The following is a 19,286-nucleotide window of genomic DNA, read 5'->3' as shown; positions in this document are numbered from 1 at the left end:
TTTAAATTCAAATTAGCTAACATATAGTGTAGTATTAGTTTCAGGAGTAGAACCTAGTGAGTCATCACTTACATATAACACCCAGTGCTCATCCCAACAAGTGCCGTCCTGCATGCCCATCACCCATTTAACTCATCCCCCAGCCCACCTCCCCTCCAGCAACCTTCAGTTTGTTCTCTCCAGTTAAGAGTCTCTTAATGCTGGTATGAAATATTTGTATCCTAAGTCTCAGTCTGCTATGGCTGGGTAGAGCTTCTGCCTGACAAGTGAGGGCAGGATGGGACATCAGAGACTTCATTTTCACAGCTGTACCTGCTGGAAGTACAGCTGCTGCTACGTGCTTCAGGGAGCGCGGGGATGATGAGGATGTCAGAAACCTGTCCTTTTCAGGTTGAAATTGCAGTATCACACCAGGAGGTGAGAGGTGAGACAAACCCCATCTTCGTGGCCATGCCTAACCAAGATAGAGCACCCTGTGTAAAACTTCCACACCACATAGCTAGAGTGGGAGTAAGGGAGTAGGCCCCGTCCCACATGCCACAGATGCTCTTACTGTTGTCACTGGGATTTTGTAGATTAAATGAAAGATTCTCCAGTGACTGTGTTCTTTTAGAACATTTTCCAGAGTTCTTAAGTGATTTTATTTTATAATTTTCAGGAGTGAAACTATTGTTTTGATGAGGAGCAGTTCTGTTGATGTTTTTTTTTTTCTTGTGCCTTTACAGAAGTTCTACACCAAAATGTATTATTTTAGTCATCACAATATAGAGAAATAAATATTATATAATACATGCCTATTAGTTCCTACCATTTATTTGGTGAGCTTAAATATCATGTTACCTTGGGAGCTAGTCCCACACGTGCAATGTAAATTTGCCTAATCCTCTTCCCTAGTTATATATCAGTTTTCTTTCATATCAGCTGTTTTTATTTCCATAGTAATTATAACTTAATATAACTTATATTAATATAAACCATCTTATTGTATATCTTCTGTCTCCCACAAGGACTATGTTCATTTATTTACCGCTTTTTCAGAGCACACAATATGTATGAATTTACTATTTTAATTTTTTTAAAGTTTTTAACCGAATGAATGAATGAATAAGTGAATACATTTTCTCCAACCTATCTGAATTACAGTATAAATTTAGAGTATAAATTAGAGTATAAATTTAGATGTATACTCTATGACAAAATTTTAAAAATATATCTTCACTCATTTTGATTAATGTGGTATAATACTAATGTAGTGTCATCATTTGTGAAATAAAAAATGTTATCTTAGACAGAGCTACCTTGAATGTAAAGAAGCTCAAGCCTTAGGGCCCATTGCTTGTAAAGATCCCTTCAATATTTACCCTATATAATATATAATATACTATATAGTATGTACTATAATTATATATAGCCTGTGGGTATATAAATTACATAGTATTTCAGTAAATAAATAAATATATATACACACACATATATAATAAACAAGCAATGTAATGCCTAATTATTTAGATTTATACACTATCATGTCAAATTCTAAAGGAATTTGAATTACTGTTTCATATGTCTTATTACCTTATTAAATTTATTTGTTTTGTAGAAATAATGATTCTATAAAATTAAAACATAATTGAAGAAACTATTGCAGTTGAGGCTCAAGGCATAAACTGAGAGAAAGAAGATTTCATAAATTTTGTAATGTCGAAACTTTTATACATGAAATAGAAACTAAAAATTTTATGGTCATTTTATAAAGACAGGGAATAGAGTCATGATAGTCACTAGACTAGAGATAATGAAAATTACAACAAAAGATAAAGAACATGGTGAGAATCATAACATTGCCAAACTAAAAATGAAAAAGCAGAAGGAATATGCAAGTAATGGTAAAGAAATACACAGTTTATAGGGTCCGAAAAGCACATAAAAGTGTGCCAATAATAGCTTCATTTTGAGGAACTAATTTTGGTAGATAAAATGAACTTGTACAATTTTTATTGAAATACAGTTTATGTCGTCATGATGTAAAATTCATAATAAACCAATTTGAAGTAGATGCTGACAGCAAAATAGTGAGCGTCAGGAATTAAAAATTATTTCAGAGTCGTCACTACACAAGAATAGTTAAAATACCTTGAACTCTTACAGCCCATATAATACAAGCACTTAAAGTTCTCCTTCTTGACAAGTATGAAAATGTACACCACATTACCAATAAAAAGTTGCAGTGTAGGAGCGCCTGGGTGGCTCAGTCAGTTGAGCATCAGACTTCAGCTCAGGTCATGATCTCACAGTCTATGAGTTTGAGCCCTGCATCAGGCTCTGTGCTGACAGCTCAGAGACTGGAGCCTGCTTCAGATTCTTTGTCAATCTCTCTCTGCCCTTCCCCTGCTCTCAATCTCTCTCTCTCTCTCTCTCTCTCTCTCTCTCTCTCTCTCTCAAAAATAAACATTAAGAAAATTTAAAAACAAAGTTGCAAAGTGGAGGTGTATTTCTTTAAGCTATCAATGCTGATGAGCAAAATTAGCCAACCATGCTAAAGAAAAGGTTGAATTTTCTTTCTGTTCTCTCTTTAGAATATTATTTTAAAAGTTTATTGTCATCTGAAGAGAAAATTTTTTAAAAAATAGGTAACCAAAATGTAAATAAAATGTAGTTATTTTGGAAAGTTAATCAATATCCTTTGTTTTCTTCTAAATTAAATGTTTGTGGTATACATAATAGTTTTATAATTTATAGTTCATTGTAATTTATCATTTCAAATACTCACTTTCATATGTGACATTCATAATTTTGTAGACTATTATATATAATTTTTTAGTCCCACAAAATTGAGATATGACCCAGGGTGGTGATAAATATTTAATAGATTATCACCTTTTATTCATTCATGTAACATGTATCAAGGTATGTGACATAAACATATAATATGTATCAAAACATTTGACATCAATGTGTAACATGTATTTATAAAGTAATGATAGGGCATTTTCCCTGCATCTGTAAGCAATAGGATATTATAGAGCCCACAGATGAGTCCAAAGTGACTCAATTGTTAAAAGCCCACATCAAAGAGACTTGGATCCTGACTCTTGTTATAAAATTTCCATCAGTCTGCAACAGCTGTATTAAAAAACAAACAAATAAACAAACAAACAAAACAGAAACAAAACAAAAAACTGAATCATGCCCAGTACATCTATGAGATCCTGAAACCTGAGAAGTTTTGGGTATTTTAAATTGCTGGTAGAGGCAAGAAAGTCCACGTGATTGCATCTCAAGGAAGAGTTGGGTTGGTTTTGACAAATATGACTATAAGAAAACATCACTGATGACAAGCTTGCCAAATTAGCCAAGGATATTAATACCAGTCTAACCAAGGGGACTTGGGGGTTCTTCTTTCGTCACTGAAAGCACGTGATTGTGCCTTTAACAGCATCACCAAATCTCACTGCCAGATTACAAATAGCTGCTACCCTCTCTGCTGGCCAAGGGTATTGTATCTTCCTCACTGGAGTCAAGTTGGAGGCAACAGGAGGAAGGTATGAGAGAAAAAAAGGCATAGGGAGTGATAAAGAGCCTGTCCCAGTTGAATTCCAAATCACTGAAGATTTAACTTCATCTTGTGTGGGATGAGGGGGTGAGCTACAATCAAATATGAAATCTAATCTTTAAAATACAAAACACATGATTTTAATAACATACAGTTATCATTTTTAATCCAATTATTCTGTGGAAACAAGTAGGTGATTTCTCCAGAGTATAGTGTGTATTAGTTACTGGCAAAAAAATATTCCGTGTTGAATTCAAAAAATTAACAGCAACAATAAATACCTAATACAAATGTGAAAATATTTTAAGAATCATATACTTAGTTGTAGATTCAGATTTCTAGTCTTTAGATATTACCTTATAAAAATAAGAGTAAGTACGCTTTAAAATGTTATTTCAAGAAATGATTATATATTAAATAATCTGGTAGAAACACTGATAAAATATTATGGTATCTGAGGGGAGGGAGATACTTCTTTCAGTTATTGTTAATAGAAGAATGTTTGTGGATGTTGACCATGAAAGACTAATAGATTTTTAAATTCTGGAGAGATGTGAAAGAATGTAATTTATGGCACAGAAATTTTAAATGAGAGATATAGTTTGTGTGGGAGATTAATGTCATGAAATATGCCTAAATTTACTCAACACAAACTCACAATAGTATTTTTTTCATTGGAGTGTAAGTGATAGAATTAAACATCTGTATGCTTAACTCAAAAACTGGATGCATTTCACATGCTTATGATTTTTATTGTACCATAGTAAAAGATTAAAGGTAAAGTTTTACATATTTTATTTGTGGGTCTTTTCTGTTGCTATCTAATTCATAAAGTGGCAATATGTTTTCTAGAAACATCTTTTTTTTAATGAATTACTATAAACCACATAGCTTTGCTATTAAAAAGGAGGCATGGAATCAAATGACAACTACATAGATGATCCAAAGATGAAAATGATGTCAACAAGGTCATATCTGCAAGAAAAACTTGATTCATTCAATTGGTTAATAATATGTTGCCTTCATTTCTCCCTGTTAAGTAGAAACCAATCTGACTCCTAAGCAACACAAAAGATAAATTGTACCTTTTCTACTTATTTCCTTTATGGGATATTAGAAGTTTACTTAAAAGAATCCCTGGGAAGAAACAGCAAGAATTCTCAATTATTTTCTATACATATGCATAGGGAACTTCTCTAGGGTAGAAATAAACTGAGAAAAACTCATTCTCCTTGAAAACAATCCTTAGCTGAAAACAGGGAAATTTCCTATGACAAAAACACTTTGTAACAAACACAAAAAAGAAAGACAGTTATGATCTTAACATACTCACTTCTGTTGATTTAAAAGTGTTTGGTAGGCATCTTGGATATACTAGAATTCGGTTCAGATATAAAATTATTTAAAAATGAAAAATAAATTTTGTCTCTTCACCCTTGAGATTTTAAAGAAACCTTATGAAAAGATAGACCAGTATCAAAATACATTTTATTCTCTCCTTGAGTCAACTATAAGCTCTGTGTCTTCAAAGGTTGCTTTTTTACTTCAGAATATATGTTTGAAAAATATTAAAGATCTTGTTTCTCTAATTTGATTTTATTAGTGGATAGTAAAGCAGGAGAAATTTAGATTAAAATGCTAAAATGTTTATGTAGGGTGTTTATGTGACACCAATGCATTTGTGTAGAAAACAGAATAAAATTACCAAACTAACATTTATGCTTATATGATAGATAAATGTGTCAATGGATATCTCCCATTTTGTGGAACTTGGTGTATGTGTGTATGTATATATATATATATGTTTTATAAATGTATGTCATGAATTTGTTTAAAGGATATAATTTGTTTTTGTTAAAAACTGTGAATGCATATACTTATTGTAATTTCCCTGATAGAACTTTGAGTTGATAGACTGAATACAGCATAGGGTGAAATGGGATTACATTTGCAATTACGAGATAATAGGTAAAGAGTTTGCATCAACTTCAACCAAAGATTATAAATTGCTGAACTGTGCAAGAATTTCATGCTTAACAGAAATCAGAGTACGTTTCAAAGTAAAACTTTTTCAAAAGCCACAATATTTTGAAGGTACACAGTAATGTGATCACTATGGACTCTTCTATATACATGTTTTATAAATACCTGTTTGCTTTTCAGCAATTGTTGCTGAATATTTTAGTGTTGTTTAAATTACATATTTTTTCAAGTTTTCCATGAAAAATTTCTAGAGCTTTAAAAATGTATTCAGCACAAAATTGCTGAGAGGATTAATCTATGTGTTTGAAAATAATTTTAGGTAAGTGTTTTACTGAAGTACATGATGTTATATTATACATAAATGTACATAAATCGTAAACAGATTTTCCCAAAATTAATGGACCATTGTAACCAGCACTGAGATCAACAAAGGAGGAGGTCTTGTTTTTTAATCTATTTTTATGTCTTTTGATTGGGGCATTTAGTCCATTTACATTCAGAGTGATTATTGAAAGATATGAATTTAGTGCCATTGTGTTACCTGTAGAATTGGTGTTTCTGATGATGTTCTCTGCTCTCTGGTCCTTTCTATTTTTGTTTTTGTTTTTCTCTCAAAGAGTCTTTCCTTAAAGCTTCTTATAGGGCTGGTTTAGTGGTCATATTCTCTTTTAGTTTCTGTTTGTCTGGAGCACTTTTTATCTCTTCTATTGTGAACGACAGTCATGTTGTATAGAGTATTCTTGGCTGCGTATTTTTCACATTCAGCATGTTGAATAGACCACTCCTTTCTAGAGGCCAAGTATCTGGGGACAGAGCTACTGTGAACCTGATCTGTCTTCTCTTGTAGGTTAAGGACTGTTTTTCCCTTGATGCTTTCAGGATTATTTCCTTGTCTGCATTTTGTGACTTTGACTCTGATACCTTGGTGATGGTCGTTTTTTGTTGAATGCAATGGTAGTTCTCTGTGCTTCTTGGATTTTGATGTCTTTGTCCTTTCCCAGATTCAGGAAGTTTTCAGTTATAATTTGCTCACATAATACTTCTGCCCCCTTTTTTTCTCTTTTCATCTTCTGTTACTCCTATGTTATGAATGTTTACATTTTAATAAATTGGTGAGTTCCCTAAGTCTGCCTTGGTGATCCCTGACCTTTGTTTCCCTCTTCTTTTTAGCTTCAGTATTTTGCATAGTTTTATCTTCTGTGTCACTAATTTGATCCTCTGCCTCATCTACCTTCCTTTTTATGGCCTCCATTTGGGTTTGCATCTGGGTTATAGCATGTTTAATTTCCACCTGACTTGATCTTAGTCTTTTATTTTTACAGAAAGGGATTCTCTGGTGTCTTCTATGTTTTTTTTTTTCAAGCCCAACTAGTTATTGTTATAATGGCTGTTTAAATTCTAGTTCAGACATCTTACATATATCTACATTGATTAAATCCCTGGCTCTCATTTCTTCCTATTCTTTCTTTTGAGGTGAATTCTTCCATCTTGTATTTTAGAGGAAGAAAAACCAGTAATAACAGAATGAAATAAAAATTTGAAAATAAAAAAAAAAATCAAATAAAGGAAGTAGATCCTAGGTGTGTTTTGGTCTGCTTGTTAAGAGAAACTTCATAGAAAAAAGAGAATAGAGAAAAGAAGAGAGAAAAAAATAAAAAAATAAAATAAAAAATAATTTTTTCTTTCTGTATCCAAGAAACAAAAGAAAAACAACAAAAACAAAACAGAAGCCACAGCAGCAACAAATAATGAACAAATAAACAAACAAACTAAAAAAACCCAAATGAAGCTAGATCCAGTTTCCCTTAGAGCTGAAACTTTGCAGCATTCTAAGGTCAGTAGATTAAGCTCATGGAAGAGATTTTTGCTGGTCTTCTGGGTGAGGGGCCTGCTGCTGCTCTGACTACCAGGCCTACTTGCCCTACTGGGGATGGGTCTGAGGACACATAGAAGGGCTTGATGTAACTGCTCTGTTCTCGAGTTGGTGGTGCTGTTTAGCTCATTGGAGTTGAAAAGTGTTGGTGGGCTAATGGTGAAAATGGTTTCACCCCATTCTCTAGTCTCCAGAGCAAGAGTTCATGCCCTCAGAGACAAGTGATCAGTCACCCCTTCCATGTCCCTTACTTCTGTCAGTTCCCTGCCTTCCCCATGTCTGTGTCCAAGCTATCTACCTACCAGTTGGTGCCTCTCTCCAGAGTTTTATCTCAGGTGTGGCTGTGTTTCAGAACCACACTTCAGAGACCCCTAGGGCTCAGACCCACACTGATCCTCTTAGGGAATGTTTCCCCACACTTTGCCTGGTACTGACTTGTCCCAGGAAATGGTCACATGACCACATAGAGGCTTCAGAGTTTGTGATAAATCACAACATAAAGCTGGCACCAGGATTTGCTGCCCTAAGCTGGTGACTTTGTTCCTATATGGGTGAACGTGGTGACTTGATGGCTCCCATTGTGTCTTTTGTCCGTGGAGAGGTAGTATCACCTCCACCAAATACACTCCAAGCAGGGTAACTGCTACTCCCCATGCCACCCAAAGGATCTTTAGACCATGCTGCCCGCTCCCAGGCTCTGCCCTGCTTCCTCCCTGGAGCACTTCCGGGTGCTGACCTCTGACTTCAGACTCTGTGTTCCTCTGTTAATAAAAAAAAACAAAAAACAAAAACTGGCGGTATTGCAATCCTCTACTTTTTCCCCCATCCATGGTTTTGGGGAACAGTTTTTTTTTGTTTTTTGTTTTTTGTTTTTTTTGGTACAGTACTCTGTGCATGTTTTCTTTCTTTCTAGCTGCCTTCTAGGAGAGTGCTTTCTTGTGCAAACCTGATGCACTGCTCTACCCCTCCTTCTGTCTTCTCTTCTACATGAAAATGGCTGCCTGCCCTCTGTGGTACTGTGGCTATTTTCTTCCCCAGTTTGCCTCTCTACACCATGTACCTGCTGCATTCTCTCCCTCAAATTATGCAGATTGTTCTCATAATTCTCACATTGATTTCCTACGTGTTCAAAATGGTTTGATGTTGATCTAGCTGTGTTGGAAAGATGAGACTAGCACAGGGTTCCCTAACTATGCAGCCAACTTGTCCTTTGGTGATTTTGAACAGCCTTCACCTATTACCTAATTGCAGAACTCCTCAGTTGTCTCCTTGAAGCTGAATTCTTGTAGTATTGGGTGTAGACTAGTCCTTGACTTACAATTAGATTAAAACATATGTTAAATTGAAAACCAATGGGTTGTTTGTTATCGGAATAAATAAGTACATTAATTGTCTTCTTATATCTATGATCGAATCTTTTTTTTCTTTTTTTTTAGTTGCATGTTGATGTGTGTACCATCCATAAGTCCCATCTCTGGCATTCTTTGCACATACTATTTTAGTGGTATTAGCTTATTATCTTAGGGCATGGCCCTGACTAATATGTATACATTAGTCCATGTTCCTCAAATATGTACTTAGCTAGCCACATTTTAGTGTTTATTGGTCTCCCTTGAAATTTTCTAAATCTGCTTGATTCAATAAGTTCAAATTTACACACATTTTTTCCTTCAAAATATAGTATCCATGTCAAGCCAGAAAGCTAGAAATCTTTTAAATTTGCATTATTATTTTTATTTCTTACCACTACATGCAGTGGGTTACCACATCTTAAGAATAGTGAAGTAAATCTAACTTTTCTTTGACTGTAAGTATAATAGAAGTCTCTATTAAAATATTTTAAAAATAAATTTAAAAGAAAAAATATGAAATGATCTTATGACCTAGTGTTAAAATCTACAACTTTGATCAATCTCTTCTATCTTATGCATATTTTTCAGTAGGTTCGATATTATAGACCATGTAATCTTGTTTTTGCTTTATACTATTAAACATCTACTTTTTAAAAACTGTACACTAAAAAATAATTACTGAATTGAAGATTTAGGCACTTTCCATTTATTTTACTATTATAAATAATGCTTTATTGAACTCCTTGTGTAAGACACTTTTATTTACAGTTATTTCCATATGATTGATTCCTAGAAGTAAAAATAACTGCCAATGATCATGAGTAATTTGAAGACTCTTTACACATATTACCAACATATTTCCCAAAAGAGATATAACAATGTATACAATCTTCAGGAGTGGCCATTTCCTTTTACCCTGGATAGTATTGACTATTTTCATTTTAAAGGGAGTAAAAGACATCAAAAATAAAATTTATGCTTGATATATATGTTACATTAATTCTACTTCTTAACAGTTTCTTAAATCAATACACTCCTGTTTGTTATTACTGCAACTGCCTTGGATTTGGCTCGTATAATTTGTCTGTTGTGTGGCATTTGCCTCTTAAATGGTATTTCAGAATTGGTTCTAATCTTCCCCCATTCTTTTGTCAACATTTTAAAAAATGATTTTCTAAAATTCTAATTTAGTTCTCTATCTCTCATGTGTATAACATAATCTGTAAATAATTCTGCATGCACAATAAATACACAATAGAATCTCAACCCTATGATACAGAATTCAGAAGAGACCTCATTTCAACAGATAAATGTTTCTGGCCTTTGAGTTGCTGCAAAATCCTACCTTACATTTCTTTATCAGGGCTGTATGTCCTCACACCATGTTTTTATGATTATTTTCTTAATACCTTTTCTGTACCTCCATTCCCAGTCCTTGCCCCTTTGATTGTAAGGTCTGTGAAGACAGGGATATGTCTATCTCATTTGTTCACATAATCTCTAATACCAAGCCTAGTGCATGATACAGACATGACATAATTTTCCAAGTGGATTGTGAATAAATTATCTTTACTGTCTCTTTCTTAACATCTCATTTTCATTCTCACAGATTTCTAAAACAAATATTAATAATATATTATCAGTAATTCACTGATATGTAGATAGTTTCCAGGGTATACTATGCTTTGTTGTTCTTCTTTTCTTTGAATATGCTTTTTGCTGTTCTATGTCTAAGAAATCACTTCTTACGATGGAGTCTTAACATGAATTAATCTTTCTTTCTCTGTAAATTTCTCACCCTGCCTTATCACTCATCTCAGGAAGATTTAAAGGGTCCCACACTATAGTCTCCATAAACCTATTTGAGAACCTCTATGTTAGCAACTAGCTACAATCCCTCTCTCCCCGTATTTGTCAGTTTCTTGCCCTGACTGAGATTTCCTTGAGGAAGTGTAGCTATGAATCAATTGCTGCTTTAACATTATTTGTTCCATTAAGCAAAACAACAAGGAAGAATCAACTATTTTTAGTGTTTTGTAAGGAGAGTGACTAATAAGCTTTAAAAAAATAAGTGATGTGCCCTATAGACCAGAAGCTGGAATGAGTGTTTACTAGAAATATAGATAAGAGTATAATTTAGATGAACCATGGAACCTAGTTCATATTGTTTAACATAAGGCTCTTATGCAGACTGTGTTTGTTGACCTTACAAGGTTCAGGTGAGTGAGGGGAAGGCTATGAGACAGACTATTTGTTCATGATAGTAATTTAAAATTGTATGCTGCATCACCAATCACTGGAAATTATTTGAATATTTTGTACAGGTACAAGCACCTGTCATTTAAGTCATGAAGGCTAAAATGAACCATATCACTAACCCTGTAAAATTGGGCCTTCAATTATTACTGAATTCGTGCTAACTTAAAACTGAAATGCTCTTAAATTCTAATTATACTATGCACCACATCGTTACCTGACTCCATGAATCTAGCTTGTGATCTTGCTACCTAACATCATAGTCAATTAACTCTGCTTATTGTTAACAATTTGAATTATTCCTCTGAAATTGATGCCTAAGGCCATACTAGTTAATCAAGAAGTTCCATTCAATTTAACCAAGTTCAGTGCCATATATTCTTTATTTGGTTCCATAACGGGAGTAGAGAGGTTGAGTAGGGAGAAAAGCTCACTTTATCCAGTATCAGTTCAACTCTTTCTTAACGTCCCAATTCAAAGGCTATGTCTTGGACTTCCAGAAGAGAGAAGTTTTAACATGTTTTATAGACAATTCAATATCACTTAAGGCTACCTTGAAGTTTCAGAGATGATAATATATACAACCCCAAATAATATCTATTAATACATTTAAAACAGCATTTTTATTTTAATGGTACTGAAACCTATAGATTGTTTTAAATTTTTAAAACATTTCCCTGAGAATATTTAAAAACTATAGAAGATGATAAAAAATAATGTTTCTGAAAATAATGTGGAATAGGCAAAGCTAGGATATGAGAAAATAGAAAATTAATGATGCTGCTTCCCAGCAGAGATATTGATATGCACATTACTGTGTTACTGGAATAAGACCAGAAGCAATGAAAGAATCAATGTGAGTCTGGTCCCATATTTCAAACATCCTTTTCTTTTACCAAGAGAAAAATATATAAGCATACATAAAAAACTACCCTGAACTCTATTTTCTCTCAGATTCATTTTTCTAGATCTTTATCTAGAATATACTGGCTTTAACTAGTTTGATCTCAGAATACTTGTTTTTCATGTTCTTGATTACTCTTGATAATAGAGAACCTTGCATTAAAACATGAAATTTCTGTTTTGTGGAAAAAGCACAGGTTGTAGGGGCACATGAGAATACTAATTCTCATTAAATCCTAAATCACTTTATCTGAAACAATCACTTACAAGAAAATATTGCCTTAGGTTCAATTAGAAAATTCACCTATCAATGGAAAATTTCAGTGATTCTTATAGTGTACCTTATAATAGTATCATTACATGCTGTATAATACATTATTATACATTATGTACCTTATAATAGCATCATTAATACCCATATTTCCCTTCACATTTCAGGCATTTTTGGGCCTTTTATATATTAAGACAATTCTGCAAAAGAAGGTGAATTCTAAGTAGACAAAGGAATGTTTTCTAAGGGCCATGCCAACATCTTACATGGATGTACCCTAATTAATGAATACATCCAACTTTTAATTTACAGATATTACTTAATTAAATACTTACAGATGTTAAATATTTTGTTTTAAATATAACTGTATATATTTATTTTCATATATGTTAATGTATGAAAATATTCTCATGCTAATTCCATAATATATGCCAACATTTTATAGTTTTGGGCACATAATAATATTACCCGTATGAAATATTTGGCTAATTCATTTCATTATTCTACTATCAATGTAAGATGATGGTAATTTTTGACATAATTATTCTTAATATTTCTTTTCTAAATATCCTAAAAGTTAAGATCTTTAAATTTTTTGTGCAACCATTTTCATAAATTTTATTTATGCATATACATTTTTAAAGAGATTCCTTAAAATATGTCCTTAAGAAATTTTAATTAGCTTTTTGCTTTAAATAGTCAGTATTTATTTATATATATCAATGTATTTACCTTTATCATGGTCTTCATTTCATTTCGCATGGAAGTATGGCTTCTTGCTGGGATTGGTTTCCTTCTGCTGGAAATACATTTGCAATCATGTCTGCTGAAATCAACTCTGCTGTAGACAAACAAAACTTAACTTTTGTTTGTCAAAAAAATTTTTACTTTCCTTTCATTTTTTTAAATCAGGTTTACTAGCGTGTAATTTACACACAGTAAGCTCTACTCTTTAAAAGGTAAAAATTCAATGAGTTTTGGCAAATCTTGACAGTTATGTAACCACTACCAGTATTGGTTTTGGAACATTTTTATCACTCCACAAAATTCTCTCCCTCAGGTGCCTTTGTAGTGAATCTCTTCTCCCCACCCACAACCCATGGCAGTCCTGGATATGATCTTGTCTCTATAAATGTTACTTTACGCAAATGTGTCATTTTCATCCTTTACCAGCAATATGTGAAATTTTTACTAATTCTGTTTTTTTTTTATTAACACATATATGTCAGATATTGCTTGTTGTTTTCGTCTTTGGTTTTATAAATTTTAGGCATTCTAGAAAATATGAAGTCATGTTTCATTATAGTTTAAAGTTTTATGTACCTAATAGCTAAGAATTTTGACCATCTTTGCATGTGTTTATTTGATATCTATTTTTCCTTTTTGGTGAATTGTCTGTTTTTGCCCAATATTGCCCAATTTTAATCAACTGTTTTTTTTTTCTTATTTAATTGTAAGAGCTTTTTAAATTCTGCTTATCGATCTTTATCAGATGTATGTTTCGGAAAAAATGTTCATCTTGTCAGTGATTTATCTTTTAATTTTCTCAACAGTGGTTTTAAAGAGCCGAAGTTTTAAATTTTGGCTCAGTATATTAATTTTTTAAACTTTTATTTTATTGATTTATTTTTTATTTATTTTTTATATTTGAGAGAGAGAGAGAGAAACAGAACATGAGCAGGGGACAGGTAGAGAGTAAGAGGGAGCCACAGACTCCCAAGCAGGGTCCAGGCTCCAGCTGTCAGCACAGAGCCTAACACAGGGCTTGAACTCATGAACCACAAGATCATGACCTGAGCTGAAGTAGGATGCTTAACCAATTGAGCCACCCAGGTGCCCCAGTCTTGTACTTATTGTACTATGTTTTGTTCTAAAAAAATCTTTGGATAACCCAGTGTCACAAAGATTTTTCTCTTCTTTTTACTTTAGAATTAAAAAGATAATGAAATTTAAGTATGTAACTTATTTCATCTTATTTTTTTAACTATAATATGGTGTAAAAGATGAAATATATTTCAATTACTTTTTCTTGTGAGATGTTCAATTGTTCGTGTAACATCTGTTGAAAACACTAGACTTTTTCCCAATTGCTTTTCCTTAATACCTTATTCAAAAAAATCAATGGATTCTATATGTGTGAAAGTATTTCTGAACTATTTCTTTTGTTCTATTTTCCATATGTCTGTCTTTATGCTAATATTAAACTTCCTTAATCACTGTCTTAATTTATATATATTAAATCATAATGTTAAGTTTTCAGGGCGCCTGGGTGGCTCACTCAGTTGAGCATCAGACTTCGGCTCAGATCATAATCTCATAGCTTGTGAGTTCAAGCCCCACATTGGGCTCTGTACTGACAGCTCAGAGCCTGGAGCCTGCTTTGGATTCTGTGTCTCTCTCTCTCTCTGCCCCTAACCCACTCGCATTCTGTCTCTGTCTGTCTCAAAAATATATAAACATTAAAAATATTTTCATTGTGTTAACTTTTCCAACTTTGTTTTTCTTTTCACAAAATTAATTTGACTGTGATAGCATTTAAGCTATACATCAATTTGAAAAAATTAACATCTTCAAAATATTGAGTATTAAATACATTGAGTCTTCTGTTCATGAAGATGGTTTATCTCTTATTTACATCTTTCATTTCCTTATCAATCTCCTTTAGATTTCAGAATATATATATTACACATGACTTGTTGGATTTATTATAAGAACTGATACAATGCTGGGTTGTCAAATTAATCTGTTGATTGACTCAAGTTATTGTCACAAATATATAAAGTATTAATTATAAACTCGTGCTCAGAAATTTTATTGAATTAATCTCAGAATTTTTGACTGATTTAACAATAATAATAACTAATATTTATTTAGTGCTTATTATGCACTGGATCACTTACAAAGTATTTTACACAAATTTTCTCAGTAATGCCAAAAATCCTAAAAAATGAATGCTATAATTTTCTTATTCTATAGACTCATAAATTGAGGTAGATTCTTATGTTGTTTTAAAGTGTATAGGTCAACACAAATAAGAACGTATGCATGCACATAAATACATATGCACATATGCACATATATATGCATATACATATATATAAACAATAGAATTCACTAATTAAAGCAGAAAAAATTGATAAATGGACTTCATTAAAGTTAAAACTATTGTTTTTCAAAAACTTCCATTTTAAAAAATGGAAAGTAAAGCCACACTGGAATACAGTGTTCACAGTAAATATATATGACCAAGAATTTGTATCTTGAACATCTAAAAAAAAAGTATAAGTCAATAAATAAGAAGAAAAACACAACAAAAGTATTTAGAAAGTTAAAGACACCACACGTATGAATGTACACACATAAACATGCATATAACTAATATCCCCAGAAAAATTGTTCAGGTTTTTAGTTATCAGAATAATGCAAATACATATGAAAATCACAATAAGATGCCGCTACACACTCACTAGAAGCCAAAATTTAAAAAGATGGACAACACTAAGTTTTGGAGAGGATGTGAGGATGTGCAGAAACCAGAGTGCTAATACATTATTGGTGGAAATTTAAAATTGTCCAACCAATTTGGAAAGCCATTTGACAATTTCTTATAAATGTAAATCTACACTTACCATATGCCACAGCAATTGCACACCTAGATATTTACCTAAAAGAAATGAAAATATATGTCAACAAAAATGTATAAGATTGTTCATCGTAGCTTTACTGTTAACAGCACCAAATTAAAAATAATTCAAATGTTCAAAACCAGAATAGATAAACATATGTAGACATAAACATAAAATGGAATACTATACAATAATTAATTTTTTTAAACTATAGATATCACATCAATATAATCTTTAAAGTGTTATACAATTATAAATAACTATGTGATTCAATTCATATTACTTTTTAAGATAGGCAACACTGTGTGTTGTGACCATTGTGATAATCAAATCAGTGATTTTTCTGGGATAAGAATGGGGAGTTGGCTCCAGGTAGATTTTAGGGTGGATGGGAGTTTTCAATGTATTAATTGTGGTAGGTATTACACAGCTTTGTCAAAATTCATCAATCTGTACATTTATAATATGTGCATTTTATTGTAGGTGATTTGTATTTCAATGAACTGATCTTTTCAAATTTTCAAAATAAACCAGGAATGAGATAGAATAAAATTTCATTATGGCAGTCTTTCAGTAAGCTTAGAAATCAATTGGTTTGTTCTAGAAATGACAGTCAGAGGTTTCTAGGAAAATTGTCTTCACAAGATAAATGAGGAAAAAACAACATATGTATATGATTGCATATAATACTGTAGATTATTAATGTGAAAGCATGCCTAAACCTTGTTATATATGAGAATAAGACATGATCTCTTTAGTAATGTAAAAATATATAAAATTTACAACAAAAATATGTTCCAATTTAAACAGATTTTAAACATATTTTGGAAATTTATGGTATTTTTTGAAATTATAAAGCAAGTTATTATCACATTATAGACTGTCTAATTAATAGTCTAGGGTTTCATTAGATTCTACTTATAATAAATTACTTTCCTATTCATGTAGGTTTTATGTACTTGCATAGCAAAGTTTTTCTATTATATATTTTTATTCTTAAGTAGTAATTCTTAAAGAATATGCAAGATTAATATATTATTTATTTTTATATATAAATGAAGAATACTTAATGTTTATTTTTTAACAATTGAGGTAGTCTTCTGATTTTTGAAAGTAGTTTGACTAGCCCTGTGATATTTAGTCATAACATTTAGTTTTTAAACTAAAAACCCTCATAAATATCCTTGTTCTTTTTAAAAATTAAAGAATCTTTTTTGAGAGTACTATATTCTTTTGAAGGAAATTATCTGAACTTCAAAAACTCCTCCCTTCACTGTATCTGTTTCTGTTTAAATATGCATTTTTATTTCAAATTGTAAAGAAAATCATTTCACTTTAAAGTGTCAAGAAAAATGTTTTACACACACATGAATTTTTTTATTTAGAAGATAATAGAATGCTATTAAAATGTTATGAAGACCTACAGAAATACATGAGATTTTTCAAGGAATCACTTATACCAAAGCTCTCAGTATTCAATATGTCATATTTCATATGAGAAAATGTGCAGAAGTGAACATTAGTAACAAAAATAATAGAACATTTTTTGTCTATTCAGAGCTGGAAAATGTATGCTGATACTCTTGGTACACAATTTCTGTTTCTATGGAAGAATAGTAATTGAAGATTTGTTTTTGTTTTCAATTTATTTTCAACTAAATTAATTTAATTAATTTTCAGAGTTAAAGTTAAAAAATAAATGGAGATTCTTTTTTCCTAAAATGAAGGGTTTATGACAAAACTATTAGGTACTGTTAAAATGTCAAATGTGTTGGAAAATTTTATTGAATATTTGTGGGCAAGAGGGAACATTTAAATTAAGGAGAATGTGGTAAGACCCCAAACAGCTTATATTCTATCAAGAAATACAGGGGAAAGGGCATGATAAGGTCCAAATAAAATGTCTTCTGGGGGAAAGAAAAAAAAAGGAATTTGTGAGCATAAACTATGTCCTTACCCTTCTCCCATAGGTTCACTTACACTTTGTATGTGGTTTTTTTGTTTGTTTGTTTATGTGGGGGGTGTGTGTGTGTGTGTGTGTGTTTTGTTTGTTTGTTTGTTTGTTTTACAATTAGAAGGAAGAACCTCATTGTCAGCAGCACTGAAGGTGTGTAGAACTATGGGGGCAGAAAACAAATGATGGACAAGAAAGAATGCAAAATGTACAAGGGAAAGAAGCATCTCAAACAAGCGGAGATTATAAGAAACAAGTACAATAGTCTCCAATATATCAATGTTGAAGGCACAAAGTTATGAGATCTCTGAGAAAGGATTATATAACAAAATGTTTCCAAAATGTCAAGCTGAAGTGTGGTGTAAAAATTAGAAATAGCTTAGAATTGGACAGATACTTCTTAAAACGTTTTTATATCAAAATATCTAATTCACTTAACATGCTCCCAGAGAGAATATTCATGCTTAATTGTCAAATGCCTATCCCTAAGAATATAGTAAGTTGTTAGCTTCCAACAATATTCTAATGAGTGAATGAATAAATGAAGGAATGAATAAGAACTTACATCTGCACATATAGGCACCTATACTTCTAATCTTCTTCTGTCTCTCCTCCTTGCTATATAAATAATGCCAATATTTCCTTATTCAGACTCTTGCCTACTTTCTCTTCAGCTCTCAACTTCATGTTCTTTATGTCAGTTTACCACAATCCATCCAAGACTGGGCTAGGTGATTTCCTGTGATCAATCATATATTACTCCTCACACTGTGTTTTATTGTCTTCTGTGCCCATCCCAGCCCTTGGTAGCAGGGAAAACCAGACATTGTTATTCTTCGAATATAGTCTGTAAACCTTACCTGCACAAAGTGGGTTCTCCAAAAATATTAGTTGAACGAACACATTCAAATCTTTGTCAATCAAATTGTAGATCTTGTTTCTTTGAGATCAGTTGCAAGTATTAGTTCCCTTTGGTGTTGTCATATTTGCCTGATTCTTCAAGGTGTGGGTAGACTTGTATTGGTGCCTGTGCATTGAAAAGAACAAACACCTCTTCCAGTCGCCAAAGACTGTTTTCTGCAGATAAAGTCCTCTTTCTCTGTCTGTTCCCTGGACTGATGGGATGACCTCCAGAAACACAGTTGTGCAATGTTGGAGCCACTTCTGTGGCTGTCACTGAGACACAGACAGGAGTGTCTTCTGCCTGGTCTCTATGCCAGCAAGCCTGAGAGGGGGCTGGTGCTTAGTATAGGTCTCTTTCAGGATTGCTAGGGGTGCAGACTAGTTTCTCCCATTGGGAATCTGGACCCTCAGGATCGCTGGTACAGTGGCAAACTATGGCTGTCAGGAAGCTGAAGCTATGGATAGGGCTTTTTCAGAATCTCCAATGGTATAGACAGAGATTTCTCCTTCCTAGTCCCTATGCCAGCAGGCTCCCTTGAAGACCTTGGCTGAGAGGGAGCCTACGCCCAGTGCAGAGTCCCTTCAGGATCTCTGGCAACACAGATGGGGGGTGTG

General features: G+C 32.6%; 1 pseudogene; it reads left to right on the top strand.

Moving 5' to 3' along the window:
- The first annotated feature begins 357 nt into the window (after positions 1 to 357).
- The window catches only part of LOC102971125, a 108,292-nt pseudogene continuing 89,363 nt past the window's right edge, over positions 358 to 19,286 (top strand).

The sequence above is a fragment of the Panthera tigris genome, chromosome A1 (genome assembly GCF_018350195.1).
Source record: "Panthera tigris isolate Pti1 chromosome A1, P.tigris_Pti1_mat1.1, whole genome shotgun sequence".
NCBI classification, from domain to species: Eukaryota; Metazoa; Chordata; class Mammalia; order Carnivora; family Felidae; genus Panthera; species Panthera tigris.
Note: the sequence above shows the minus strand (reverse complement) of the source record. Positions and strands in the feature narration are given on the sequence as shown.